Source organism: Triticum aestivum, chromosome 7D (genome assembly GCF_018294505.1).
Source record: "Triticum aestivum cultivar Chinese Spring chromosome 7D, IWGSC CS RefSeq v2.1, whole genome shotgun sequence".
Lineage (NCBI taxonomy): Eukaryota > Viridiplantae > Streptophyta > Magnoliopsida > Poales > Poaceae > Triticum > Triticum aestivum.
Window position 1 is genome coordinate 307,805,722 of NC_057814.1, and position 14,923 is coordinate 307,820,644.

Sequence of the window (14,923 nt, forward strand, 5' to 3'; positions counted from 1 at the left end):
CTCTCTGGATAGACGGGGCTCGGATGCCCAGGCTGATAGAGGCGAGGGTGTCCTGATCTTTCGATGAGATGATAACTATCGATTTGGGGGAGACGACTTTGACGATCCGACTACAAACATGCACAACGTTGCGCCTTAGCAATCGCTAAACCAACTCCGAGAGGTTATTGACCACGCCGGAGCACGATAACCTAACCACGAAGGTCTATTCCTGCAAACAATCAAAGAACAAGCAAGAATATGATTAAGCAATCTGAATATTGCGAATATGGATGAAGTATTGATAAAAGTGGGGTTTCATAAGTGGTCTTGGTCTGGTCGTTGGACACAAACGAATTACACGAAGTTGTAGCGATGGCTAACTTTTAACTAAATAAAACCCAAGTCTAAACGATGCCTGAAGGGCTATATTTATAGGGGAAAAGAGAGGGGATTTCGTCCACCCTTGGCAATGTGGTACTAAAATACCTCCTAAGCCGTTTCCCCTACAATATGGACTCTAAAAATAGATTACATGGGCCTGGCCAAAATAAGGTGGCGCAACACCAACAATAAGCTATGGACGAAATTTATGAAAGGCCATCTTGTATATTTCGTCCATCTTCTTGTATGTCATCATGGTGGCTTCAAAGTCCGGAAATCTCCACTTGAACCTCCGTTCTTGTTCTCTTCGCACGCACCTTCATCTCCGTGCTTGACCATGCTCCAATATTCATCCTTCTTGTCCGTGCTAGGCTCTTCAATTGCAAGCAACACAAATGTATCTAAGTTAGGCAGCATCATATTCTCATGAACACTAGAAACATTACCAAGAAACGAAAGCACCTGATAATTTAATTGGCGTATCTGAGCTCTAGCAACTATTCCAAGAGGTAAAACAGTAGGGGATATGGGTGTAACTGTGGTAGCCGTGTCCTCATCACGGGCGATGGGCCGGATGTCCGGGAGCTCGGGACAGGCCGGATGTCCGGGCTGAAGGGCCAGGTCTTCTGTTCTCTGGATGGGCCTGTCCGAATGTCCTGGGAGAAGGCCGGATTTCCGGGCTGGAGGCCGGATGTCCTGGCCCTGTAGACTTGGCCGCTGGCTCCTTGTTGCTGGTGACACTTCCAGGGGCCGGATGTCTGGGGTCGTGGCCGGATGTCTGGGTCCTGGGAGCTGTTCTTGACTCCTTCCGTTGGTTCTCCTCATCCCTGAACTTGGTGACTTGCCCGTCTTCACGTGCATCTTCGGGAGGGTCATCTTGGTAACTAATCATGCACAACATTCCGGACTTAGGTAGTAGCCATGTATTGAGTGGATCATATGTGATATCACTAATGAAGGAAGTCACCTCGGTCTCGAGAGCTCTAGCTCGTGGTCGTGTCATGGGTCCTCTTGGCCCTTGATGAGACGATGGTTGGTCCATGGGGATGACCGTAGGATGCTCCGCATCATCTCCCCTCCCTTGGGAAAGATTCGACTTCGGATCGAAATCGTCATCACCATGGTACGGGGAGAGATCTTTGATGTTGAAGATGTCGCTCATGGAGTACTTGTCGCGCAGGATGTCGATCTTGTAGGCGTTGTTGTTTTAGCGTGCAAGCACCTTGAAGTGTCCATCGGCTCGTGGTAGAAGTTTGGACTTGCGTTCATTGGGGAAGCGGTCCTTGCGAAGGTGTAGCCACACAAGATCTCCAATGTTGAATATCATGGGTTGCTTGTTGACGTTGAGCTTGGTCGCGAGTCGTTGTACTTGACGCTCAATTGTGTGCCTTGTATTTTCATGCATCTTCTTGAGGAAGTTCACTCGGTCACTCGCGTCCATGTTGGTGCGCTCTTGTAGTGGTAGAGGACGAATGTCCAATGGAGACAACGGGTTGAGGCTGTAGACGACCTCGAAAGGGGACTTGCCGGTAGTCGAATGTCTTGCACGGTTGTAGGCGTACTCGGCGATTGGTAGGCACTCCTCCCACTCCTTGATTTTCTTCTTTACCAACACGCGAAGTAGAGTGGAGAGCGTACGGTTCGTCACCTCCGTTTGGCCGCCGGTTTGAGGATGGTATGCCGAAGAGAACAAGAGCTTGATTCCGAGTTTGGCGCATAAGGTCTTCCAAAAGTAACTCAAGAACTTGACATCGCGGTCCGAGACAATCGTCTTTGGCACTCCGTGTAGGCGCAAGATTTCCCTACAAAAAAGATTTGCAATATGTGAAGCATCGTCTATCTTGTTGCATGGTATGAAATGTGCCATTTTAGAGAATCGGTCCACAACAACAAAGACTGAATCCTTTCCATTTCTAGTTCTAGGCAAACCAAGCACAAAATCCATGCTAATATCTTCCCATGGTTAACATGGAATTGGGAGCGGCATGTAAAGGCCATGAGATTGAGCTTTGGACTTAGCTTTGCGACATGTCGAGCATCGGTTGGTGAAGTGTGAGATGTCGCGGAACATGTTGGGCCAAAAATAGGTCTTGGAGAGCATAGCAAATGTCTTGTCGCATCCAAAGTGTCCTTAGTCCGCCTCAATGAGATTCTTGCAAAAGCAACAAACGAAGAGAAGATTTGGGGATGCAAAGTTTGTTAGCTCAAGATAATCATCTTTGATGTAATAGCGTTCCCAAGATGTATGCGTCAAACACTTGGCATAAGGAATTGCAAAAGTAGCATCATGCGCATACAAGTCTTTTATGTGCTCAAAGCCAATGACATTTAATTCAAGTTTAGTAACAAGCATGCATATACGGGAAAGTGCATCCGCCACAACATTTTCTTTGCCTTTTATGTATTTGATGACATAAGGAAATGACTCTATAAATTCACTCCATTTAGCATGACGCTTGTTCAACTTAGTTTGACCTTAAGATACTTAAGCGTTTCATGATCGGTATGAATGATAAACTCATGAGGGCGAAGATAATGTTCCCATTCATGCAAAACTCGCACTAAAGCATATAGCTCTTTGTCATAGATGGGGTAATTGAGTTGCGCCCGGAGAGTTCCTCACTAAAGTATGCTATGGGGCGCTTCTCTTGCGTTAACACACCTCCTATGCCATTACTGCTAGCATCGCAATGAATTTCAAAGGGTTTGTCAAAGTTGGGTAATGCAAGCACGGGAGCATGAGTAAGCAAATTCTTAAGCTCATTGAATGCGCTATCTTAAGATGGTCCCCAAATAAAGGGTGCATTCTTCTTACTCAAAGCATGTAAAGGAGACGCAATAGTGCTAAAGTCCTTCACAAATCTACGGTAGAAACCGGCTAAACCAAGGAAACTATGAACTTGTTGCAAGTTGGTCGGTTGGGGCCAAGTTTTAATAGCATTGATCTTAGATTCAGCTACATGAACACCCTTAGAAGATACTACAAAACCCAAGAAAACAAGCTTATCAACGCCAGAAAGGCATTTGTCCATGTTAGCATAGAGACGCTCTTTTCAAAGAGTTTGCAACACGGTTCGAAGGTGGGTGACATGATCTTTGAGAGATTTGCTAAAAACAAGGATATCGTTGAAGTAGACCACAACAAACTAACCAATGTAAGGGCGAAACACATAATGCATAAGACGCATGAAAGTACCGGGTGCTTCCGATAAACCCATAGGCATAACTAACCACTCATACAAACCAAACTTTGTTTTGAAAGCAGTTTTCCATTCATCACCCTCTTGTATGCGTATTTGATAGTAACCACTTTTGAGGTCAATTTTGGAGAAAATAGTGGCACAGCTAAGTACATCTAGCATATCATCAAGGCGTGGAATGGGGTGCCTATAGCGAACGGTGATAGCATTGATAGGTCTACAATCGGAACACATGCGAAAGCTACCGTCTCTTTTTGGCACAAGAATGACTGGTACGACACAAGGACTCAAACTTTCACGCACATGTCCATGGTCTATGAGATGTTTTACTTGCCTTTGTATTTCTTTGGTTTCTTCGGGGTTGACGCGATATGGAGCCTTGTTCAGAACTGGTGCTCCGGGGATGAGGTCGATGCGGTGCTCGATGCCTCATAGTGGAGGTAAACTCGGAGGTAGCTCGTCGGGGAAAACATCTTGGAATTCCTGCAATAGAGAAGATAACACCAAAGGTAGATTGTGAGAAGTGTTAGTTTTTGGAGCCTCGTCCTTGCACAAAAGGACATAGTGCATGTCACTTGATGGGTTCTCACACAGTTCTCTCATCTCACGTTTGGTGGCAAATAGGACTAAGTTCTTCTTGTCTCTCATCGTGGAGGCACTAAATTTTGGCTTGTGGTACTCACTCTCTTTTTGGTGGTTCGCTCTCTTCCCTTTCATCTTGAAGGTATAGTGGTTTGTGCGCCCGTCGTGGATGACGCCTCGGTCAAATTGCCATGGCCGTCCAAGAAGGAGGTGGCAAACGGACATCGGAATGACATCACACTCCAAAGTGTCTTCGTAAGCTCCGATCTTGAAGGAAACTTGTACCCTATGCTCGACTTGGAGAGCGCCGGAGTCGCTTAGCCATTGAACCTTGTAGGGTTGCGGGTGCTTCATCTTGACCAATTGGAGCTTGGAGCATAGTTCTTCACTTGCTAGGTTATGGCAACTCCCTCCATCGATGATGACCTTGACGGACCTTCCATTGATGCCGGCCTTGGTGTGGAAGATACGACATCTTTGGTCTTCGTCTTGTTGATGTTGAAGAGTCAAGACCTTGGAGACAACGAGAGTGGGGCTCGAATCTTCGTCACAAAAGACTTGATCATCTTCATCTTCGTTCACGCGCTGGTGCATGGCCACTTGCTCAAGGGCTTCCATCTCCTCTTCACTCATTGAGTCGTAGGTTCCGTCATTGTTGAGGATCATGGTGCGCTTGTTGGTACACTCATAGGACTTGTGGCATCGGCCGCCGCATGTGAAGCATTTGAAGGAACTTGTCTTGATGGTCTTATCGGTTGGGGTAGATGATGATGAAGCTCTCGGCTTGAAGTTTCTTTTAGTAGGAGGACAACTTGAGGTTGTCGAAGTTTTCTTGTAACTTGACTTGTCGCCGTTGCTTGTAGATGGCTTGGTTGATGTAGAAGGTGTTGTAGTCGTTGAAGCTTGGGTGTTGGAGAAGCCATAGGACTTGGATGAGAACTTGGCATACTTGAAGTCATCTTGCACTTGATGTTCCGCCTTGGTAGCTTGATGCACTAGCTCGATGAGGTTCGAGTATGGTTGGAAGTCAGCGATCTTCTTGATAGGATGATTTAGCCCATTCAAGAAACGTGCCATAGTTTGCTCATCATCTTCCATGACATTGGCTCGTATCATGGCAATATCCATTTCCTTGTAGTATTCTTCAACGCTCTTGGTTCCTTGCTTGAGGAGTTGGAGTTTCTTGAAGAGGTCGCAGTTGTAGTAGGTTGGCACGAAACGTGCTCTCATGACATCCTTCATTTGCTCCCAAGTTGTGATGGGTGGTTCACCTCTTGCCGCTCGGCGGTCAATGCCTTGTTCCCATCAAATGAGGACGTAGTCTTGGAACTCAAGGGATGACATCGCGATCTTCTTCTCTTCCTCATAGTTGTGTGAGCGGATGATTTTGTCAACCTTCAATGCCCATGAAAGGTACTCTTCGGGATCATTGCTTCTATTGAACTTGGGCATGGTGAACTTTAGCTTGCCGTATCGTTTCTCTTCATTGTGTTGGGGTCGGGGATGGTGACGTCCTTGACGAGGAGGATTGTCTCCCTCAACTTGCTCTTGTCGTGGAGGATCTCCATTGTCTTCTTGCTCTTGGTGAACTGGAGGTTCTTGTCTAGCTTGTGGAGAAGCTTGTCGAGCTTGACGATGTATGCAAGCTTGATATATACGTTCTTGAACTACATCACGAAGCGCTTCTCGTTGCTCACGAGCTTGTCGGTTGCACGTGGCTACGGCTCGACTTGAATCTCGGAGGGCACGTTGCGCCTCAAGTGCTTGAGCTTCACGTAGTTGTTGTTCTTGGCATTGTGCCTCGGCATCTTGTGCATCTTGGTGTTGGCGCCCTCGCTCTTCCTCTTGTTGTTGGCGTAGGCGTTGCCGTTCTTGTGCTTGCGCGAACGTAACTTGGTTTTGACGGTGTCGATGTTCTTGCGCGCGAGCTTGTTCTTGAGAGTCGGTGTCATGTAGCGGGTTTCGGTTGGCGTGACGGTCTTGGCGCGCAGCACGATGAAGAGTGTTCGATGTCGGAGTACTTGAGCCGGAGATAGTGTCGTCGGGGTGTCGAGTCGAGCGGCTCCGTCTTGAGCAGGACGAAGTGGTAGAAGAGCGGTTGACCAACAAGGCTCAAATCTCGTCCATTCTTGCGTCATTCTCTTGTTTGTGTTCGTCGAGCTTGTTGTCGAAGTAGTCTCTTGTACGTTGCCCGGAGAGTCGGAAGTCGGTAGCGAGATGGTTGATGCGGTCACTCATTGCTTGTTGCTCTTGACGTAAAGCTCGTTGTGCGCCAAAGAGGTGGCTCTTGGTGACGTAGGAGGACATGTCGTCGTCTGGCTCGATGAAGAGTGGGTTGGTAGAAGTACTTGGCCTATCCATCATTCCAAGTAAAATGTGTGAGTGGGAGAAAGATAAGAACTTATACCAAATGTACCTTGACCGGTGTTGAAGATGGATCAATGATCACTCATATGTGGAACAAGGAAATAGCACAATTGGTACCAATTCTTGTCGGTTCCTCACACCTACACAAGAAAAAGCTTATGGTGGAGCTTGGTTAGGATGGTGGCACAAAATTTGATGTAATTGTTAGTGAGCTTCAATAATATTGGAAAAGATTCGCAAATTTGCAAATGCAACAAGTAGACCAATAGCAAGATATGCTACACGAAAACACACACGCAAACAGATAAATGGGGTCGTGCAACTAAGGAGTGAGCCAAAATGTGGATCCACGAAAATTCTCTTGTTGCACAACACTAGAGAGACGCTAGCATGATTGCAGAATAGGCGGATACGAAACTTTTGCACAACCTACTAAGCAAAAATGCAACGACTTCTATCCCAAGTATGCTATATGTATTGTATTCCGGTGATATGATCCAAGATGATCGAGTATGACAATGTTAATGTTGTATGATGCTATGGTTCTTGCTTATAAGCTCTTTGCTTGTCTGTCCTCTTTTGCTTAAAAGCTTGTTTGGTTCTTTGTCTTGTGAGCTCTTTTGTCATGGAAAACTTCATGAACCAAGATAGAAATTGTGTATATGCGATGACAACCTTGTGACACAAGATATGATACCAAGATATGCACCACTAAGATATGGTATGTATGCTATGGGAAGTATGATCACTAATGTGCACAAGTCACGTTGCCGGCAATACTCAAAGGCTAGTCTCGATGGGTAAGGTACGCAAAGATGGGCTATGTGGTTATCAATATAATGGCAAGGAGTAGACATAGATGTCGTCGAGATTACCGTCCTTGCTTACAGTTGAGGTGTCAAAGTTGTCGAAGAGGTTGTTTTCGATGCGGGTCTGTGGCGAAGATGAGCGGTGGTGATGTTGATGTCGAACCGTACCTAAATAGCCGAAACACAATAGGACACGGGAACCGCAACTCAAATTCTCAAAGCAAAACGTGTCAAAATTCTCGGGGTTGGTAGTGGGTAAGCGATGGTGGTGCTATGCGGAAGTGGTGGTGTTATGCGGAGGTGTATGTGGGCACCATAACAAAATTTGGTGAGAGTTAGGCGTGGAACGGAGCGGTGGATGGGAGTGATGCTGTCAGGGGCCAGATGTCCGGGGTGACTGGATGTCCGGGCTGTCGGGCCAGATGTTCAGGCTCGGGATCCGTGGACGAACGCGATGAACTCCGCGTGGAGAGGTCAAAGCTGGGGAAAAATTTCGGAAGATTTTGTGGATGGAATTTGGGGAAAAGATGGGGGAAAGCAAGATCTACCTTCTACACACTAAATTCGCGGATCAAATCCAACAAAACTTCATGACACCAACAAATCACAAAAAAATTTGGGGGGCTATTTTTGTGGGGAACTTTTGAATTTGGGACAAAATCAACAAAACAAGGCTAGAAAATGAAGAGGGGAGGCTCTGAAATCGTGATCAATGTGGCTCATGATACCAAGATGATGTAGGGTGGAACCCTAGATGGCCGATCTTTCACGAAAGGAGTGGATCCCAATGAGGACACGAAGAACAAGAGGAGAAAATGAGGGGAAACACAAGGGGAAACACGAGAGAATCACTCAAACCAACAAGATTAGGTCACACATATGCTAGATCCTCGCAATACAAAGAGATACACGATCCATGATCAACAAGGGACGATACATAGGGTAACCGGTTCTTCTCTGTGAGGAGGTCTTGAAGGGGCCACCTGAGAGGGGGTCTTGAATCCAACGTGGATCTTCTCCGAAGAGGGGCCGTGGTCTCTCTCGAGGAGTAGATCCATATGGATGAGCGAGGCTCTATCTCACAAATGAGCTATCACAACGCTAACCCTAGAAAGAGGGAGGAGGAGGAGTATATATAGTCTAGGTGGGCGAAGGTGTACAAGGGCCTCGGGCCCTTACACTGTGCGCAGACAGGGGAGGCCGGATGTCCGTGCGTCGGGCCGGATATCCGGGCCTTCGCGAGGTGTCGGATGTCCGGGCTGGCGCCGGATGTCCGGGCGGTCGGGGCTAGCCTTGACGCTCTCTAGATAGACGGGGCCCGGATGTCTGGGCGATGGGCCGGATGTCTAGGAGCTCGGGATAGGCCGGATGTTCGGGCCTTTGGCCGGATGTCTGGGCTGAAGGGCCAGGTCTTCTGTTCTCGGGATGGGCCTGTTCGGATGTCCGGGGAGAAGGCCGGATTTCTGGGCCGAAGGCCGGATGTCCGGGCTGGTCGCCGGATGTTCGGGCCCTGTAGACTTGGCCGCTGGCTCCTTGCTGCTGGTGACACTTCCAGGGGCCGGATGTCCGGGTCCTGGGAGCTGTTCTTGACTCCTTCCGTTGGTTCTCCTCATCCATGAACTTGGTGACTTGTCCGTCTTCACGTGCATCTTCGGGAGGGTCCTCTTGGTACCTAATCATGCACAACATTCCAGACTTAGGTAGTAGCCATGTCTCGAGTGGATCATATGTGATATCACTAAGGAAGGAAGTCACCTCGGTCTCGAGAGCTCTAGCTCGTGCTCGTGTCATGGGTCCTCTTGGCTCTTGATAAGACGATGATAGGTCCATGGGGATGACTGTAGGATGCTCCGCATCATTCTTCATCAACACCCTTGCCCCTCTGATGATGTGTGAGTAGTTTACCATAGACCTACGGTTCCGTAGATAGTAGCTAGATGGCTTCTTCTCTCTTTTTGATCATCAATACAATGTTCTCCTCGATGTTCTTGGAGATCTATTTGATGTAATGAATTTTGCGGTGCGTTTGTTGGGATCCGATGAATTGTGAGTTTATGATCAGTTCTATCTATGAATATTATTTGAGTCTTCTCTGAATACTTTTAAGCATGATCTTTGTTGCCTCGTATTTCTTCTCCGAAACTTTGGTTTGGTTTGGCCAACTAGACTGATTTTTCTTGCAATGGGAAGAGGTGCTTTGTGATGGGTTCGATCTTGTGGTGCTTATTCTCAGTGATAGAAGGAGAGATGAAATGAACGTATCATTCCCATTGAGGATAAAAACATGGGGTCTATTCCCACATGAATATATCTTGTCTACATCATGTCATCGTTCTTATTGCATTACTCCATTTTTCCATGAACTTAATACACTAGATGCATGCTGGATAGCGGTCGATGTGTGGAGTAATAGTAGTAGATGCAGGCGGGATGTCACAGCCCCAGATCAGCCCTTGTTTGACTTTTGCTTGTTCCTCATGTCATCATGTTTAATTTTCAAAGAAACTTGAAATGGGGATTGCCTAAACCCTAGCATTAAAGGAATTCACTAGGTTCAACCAAAATATTTCCAGTAAATCCAAATGGCTTTAAAAAATGTTCATCATTCTTGGAAAATGCTGGAAACAGTAACCAGAGGTGATGCACATCTTTCCATGTCATATTTGGGCTCTGGATTAAATCATACTCTATTTGCATTTGGGCATTTAAATGCTATTAAATATTTTAAATGCTCAAATAATCATAAACTAAAATGTTTACTGTAGGATATATTCCCAACAGTGATCATGAGTAGTTTCATGATTTTTGGAAGTGTCTAAGTATTTTTAATAAAGCCCTAAAGACTACAGAATATTAGAAAAAACAAAAACAAATTAGAAAGCAGAAGAGGGAGAGAAAGTTACCTGGACCTACCTACTGTGCAGCCCACCTCGCCGGCCCAGCTGGCGGCCCAGCCCACCAGGCGCTCTCCTGTCGCCTTCCTCCTCGCGCCAGTAGGCGAGGGCGCGTGCCCGACGCGCGCCGCTACACGCCGCGGCCACCTCCTCCCTCCCTGCCTGCCTGGCTCCGGCTCGACGCGTCTGGACGATGCCACGCGACCCCCAGAGCCATCCGGCTCTCTCTCACTCTCCCCCGAACGCTCTCCCCCTCCTCTGTTCTTCCCGCCCGAACGCCTCCGTCGCCGCCGCTCGCCACCACCGCGGACACCGCCATCCCGGCGACGCCCTGAGATGCCCAAGAGCTCCGCCTAGTATCCCTCTTCCTCCTCGTCGAGCTGTGCAACGCCGAACGCCCCGAGTGTCTCCACGTTGTCGTCTTCAACCTCCCAACGCCGGAGATCCCTCTCGCCGCCCCGCTCGCTCCGGTGCTTCCCCGGGCACGCCGAGGCCACCTCTGCACTCGCCGTGAGCTCCGCTACCGATTCCCCCTTCTCCCATGTCCATTAGCTCAGCGTAGCCTTCGTTTCCGTCGAGACCGAGACCTCACCGGCGCCGGACTTGACGCCGTCGTCGTTTTGGTTCGCCTCCGTTTAAACCGAGCACGTAGCCGTGCTCAGTGCACCCCCAGGAGGCCATAGCACCCCTCCGCACCCCCTGTCATGCTTCCTAACGCCGCCCCCGTGCTAACCCGAACTCCGGCGGCCGCAAAAGAGCTCGCCGCCGTTGACTCCGTCCACCCCCACTCGAACCACGGCCACCCACAGATGCTCCTCGCTTCCCTCTTTCAAACGCGCCCGTCCGCGCGTCAAACGGTGGCCTGTAGGCGAAACCCGAGTCACTGCAGTGCGCCTCCGCCGCGTTTTGGTCGCCGCCGGCGTAACCCCGGCGAGGGTGACGTGGCAGATTAGTTAGGGCTAATGACGCACTTAGTCAACACCTAGTGACACTGACAGCAGGGCCCCACTGACTAATTAAACATAGATTAGTTTCTATTTAGTTTTAACTAATCACAGTGGCCCCACGCGTCAGCGTTGACCATGCTGACGTGGCCATTGACTGGGTCCACATGTCAGTGACCCTAACTAGCACCGTGACACCGACCAGTGGGACCCCACTGGACAGGTTTGACCCTGGCCAGCCCGTTGACTCGCTGACGCAGTGATGACGTCAGGCTGACGCAGTATTACATTTTCTGGATTTATTTTTAATCAGGAAATTCCAGAAAATAGTATAAACTTCTAAAAATCATATAAAATCAACCGTAGCTCAGAATGAAATAATTTATATATGAAAAATGATCAGAAAAATGCAATCTATCCATCTGTATCATTTCCATGCATGTCAAACTAAGTTATACCTGCTGTATAGGTGAAAACATGATAATGCACTATTTGAATTCATAGTTTGAATTTGAATTTGAACCTTGAGTTCAAATCAACCCAAACCTTTCTGTTGCTAGTTACATTAGGCCAAATCACGTCATATTGCCATGTCATGATCATGCATCATATTGTGCATTGCATTGATTGTGTTCTTCTTTGTTTGCCGGTGATTGTCCCCTCTCGATAGCCGTGATTCCGACGATGAGTTCGATGACACCGATGAAGAACTATAATATCTTCAGAAGTGCCAGGCAAGCAAACCCCCTTGTTCATTCCGATACAATCCCATTCTCTCGCTCCTGCTCTCTTCTACTGCATTAGGACAACATCGATTCAACTGTTACATGTTGCGGTAGTTGAACCCCTTTTCCTCTGCATGACCTGTCATTGCCACAGTAAATAGATGAAACCCACTAGCATGAGTAGGAGTTGTTTGAGCCCTGATGTGCCTACTCATTCATGCTTGTTTGTCATGCCTGCTACTGCTTAGAGTTGAGTCGGGTCTGATTCATCGGGGATGAATTGGAATGGTGATGAACATGTCCTACTGTGTGTGAGCTAAGTGTGTGAACACGATTTGGTAAAGGTAGCGGTGAGAGGCCATGTAGGAGTACATGGTGGGTTGTCTCATTGAAGCCGTCCTCAGGAACTGAGTTCTGTGTTTGTGATCCATGATACAGTTACTACCACGCATTGGGCCCGAAACCAATGGACCCTCTCGGCTTCTTAATCACCCTTGTCCTCTGTCCAGGAGTTGCAAGTAGTTTCTGGTGTTTGTAGTATGCTGGAGGCCGTGGACAGCGCTGACCGAGGGGTGGGCTGTGATGCGGTAGGCACGTGGCACGGTGTACCGGGCGCCCGTTTGGTGTCTCGGGAACGCTGCACACATCGTTCGGGGCCGTATGTGGAAACCTCGGCCGGACTCCCTGCGGATGGAACCTGAATAGGCGAACCTGGACTAGAGACTTGAGTGTTTAGGTAGGCTGTGGCCGACTCCCTCGCCAGGCTTCCGCTTGAAGGTTGCCGAGGTACACGACGTGTACATGGTGGTAAGTGGCGAGAGCGTGTGTGACGAAGTACACCCCTGCAGGGTTAATATGATCTATTCGAATAGCCGTGTCCGCGGAAATGGACTTCTGGGTTGCCTATAACAGTTCATAGACAAGTGAAAGTGGATACTTTAAAATGCGCAAGATAAGCGTGAGTGCTATGGATGGCGTTCTCGTAGGGAGACGGGAGCGGATCCATAGTGGAGTATTGATATGGTGAATATGTGGACTCGTGTGCGCCACCTCAAAAGAGTTACTTGCAGTCGTAGTCAGGATAGCCACCGAGTCAAAGCTGGCTTGCTGCAGTTAAACTCCACCACCCCCTTTGTTGATACCGATGCATATGTAGATAGTTCTGATGTAAGTCTTGCTGAGTACATTTGTACTCACGTTTGCTTATTTTATGTTTTGCAGAGAGACGTCAGTCTCGCTAGTAGTTCCGTGTGGACTTCGACGTTTAGCTTGATACCTCAGCTACGATCTTGTGCCCTCGGCAGGATCTAGTAAATAGTCAGGCTTCTCAGCCTTTTTCATTTGTAGATGTCTGTACTCAGACATGTTAAGCTTCCGCATGTGCTCTGACTTGTATGCTCTGAATGTTGGGTCATGAGACCCATGTTTGTAATATCTGGCTCTTCGGAGCCTAATGAATAAATACTCTGAGTCGTAGAGTCTTGTTGTGATGCCATGTTGTATTTGCACATATCGAGCATATTGTGTGTATGATTGAAATGCTTGGTATGTGTGGGATTCGACAACCTAGTTGTTTATCCTTGGTAGCCTCTCTTATGGGGAAATGTAGTCTAGTGCCTCCTCGAGCCATAGTAGTCCGCTACAGCCCGGTTCACCGGAGTCCTGCTAGCCCAGCACTACTGCTCCGGAACACTTGACTGGCCGGCATGTGATTCACTTCGTTCCTGTGTCTGTCCCTTCGGGGAAATGTCACGCGGTGACATCCGGAGTCCTGCCTAGCCTGCTACAGCCCGGGTTCCCGGAGTCCTGTTAGCCAGTGCTACAGCCCGGATTCGCACGCTGCTGACCGACATGTTCGATGTTGATTCATGTATGCCTGTCCCCATACGTTAGTGCCGCTCTGGGTTCACGACTAGCCATGTCGGCCCGGGTTCTCTGTCATATGGATGCTAGCGACATTATCATATACGTGAGCCAAAAGGCGCAAACGGTCCCAGCCATGGTAAGGCGACACCCGTGGGGATACCGTGCGTGAGGCCGCAAAGTGATATGAGGTGTTACAGGCTAGATCGGTGTGACCTAGAATCGGGGTCCCGACAGCGTTGGTATCAGAGCCTGACTGCCTGTAGGATTACCAAGCCAAACTGGTCGAAGTTGAGTCTAGAAATGCTTTAGTTATATAAGGGAATTGATTGTGGAAGGGAACGTAAGGCTCTTTTTACTCCTTTACCTTATGCCCTTCTGATCTGAGTCATCCTCTTCTCTTCTACGGGGATTAAGAACTAGGCTTCTCATCTTTCTATCAGGATCACGTGTTACTAATCCGTAGACTCGTAGGATTGATGGATTTAAGCCTCAGTTCGGTTCCTACTACTTCCGTACGTTGACCATTGATCCCGGAAGTTTATATTGTGATGTTGAGTGGTCATGCCACTATTTTGCAGGATGTCTCAAGTATTTTTGAGCATTTACAGTCGTTATGCTATCCGAGTCATCCCAGGCTTCTAAATAATCTGATGCATTTGCAAATCCCTTCTTTCCGTTCTCGATGTTCCTTTAGGCCAGGTTAATCACACTAATTGCTGTGTTGAGGTACTCTATTGCCTCGACATATATGTTGGAGTTATTATTATGACCCTAGGTGTCTTAGGGGATCATCTAGTAACCTAGCCATGTTGTGTGTCCCAGTGTGATGATTCTGGCCATCATTCCTGAAAGCATCCCGTGATGCCATTTAGTTAGTAGGCATTCTATTTCTGGGTTCTTGAACCCAAGATTCACTCTACTTACCTCGTGTAGCTAGTGTTTGCTCGTTCCTTTAGGTTATTAGTAACCTTTGCATTAGTCCTCGAGGTCCGTGGTATATCGTTCTTCCAAATACCATGAACCATTCTTGGCAGGAGTTCTTCTGAACCAAAAGGTCACGACCAGAGTGCTCTTAATGAGTTCTCCATTCTACATTGTGACTCTGCCAGTCCTACCTTTCTGCATGGGTTATCTAGAAGAAACTTGTTGGACTTGGTTCGACATACTAATATA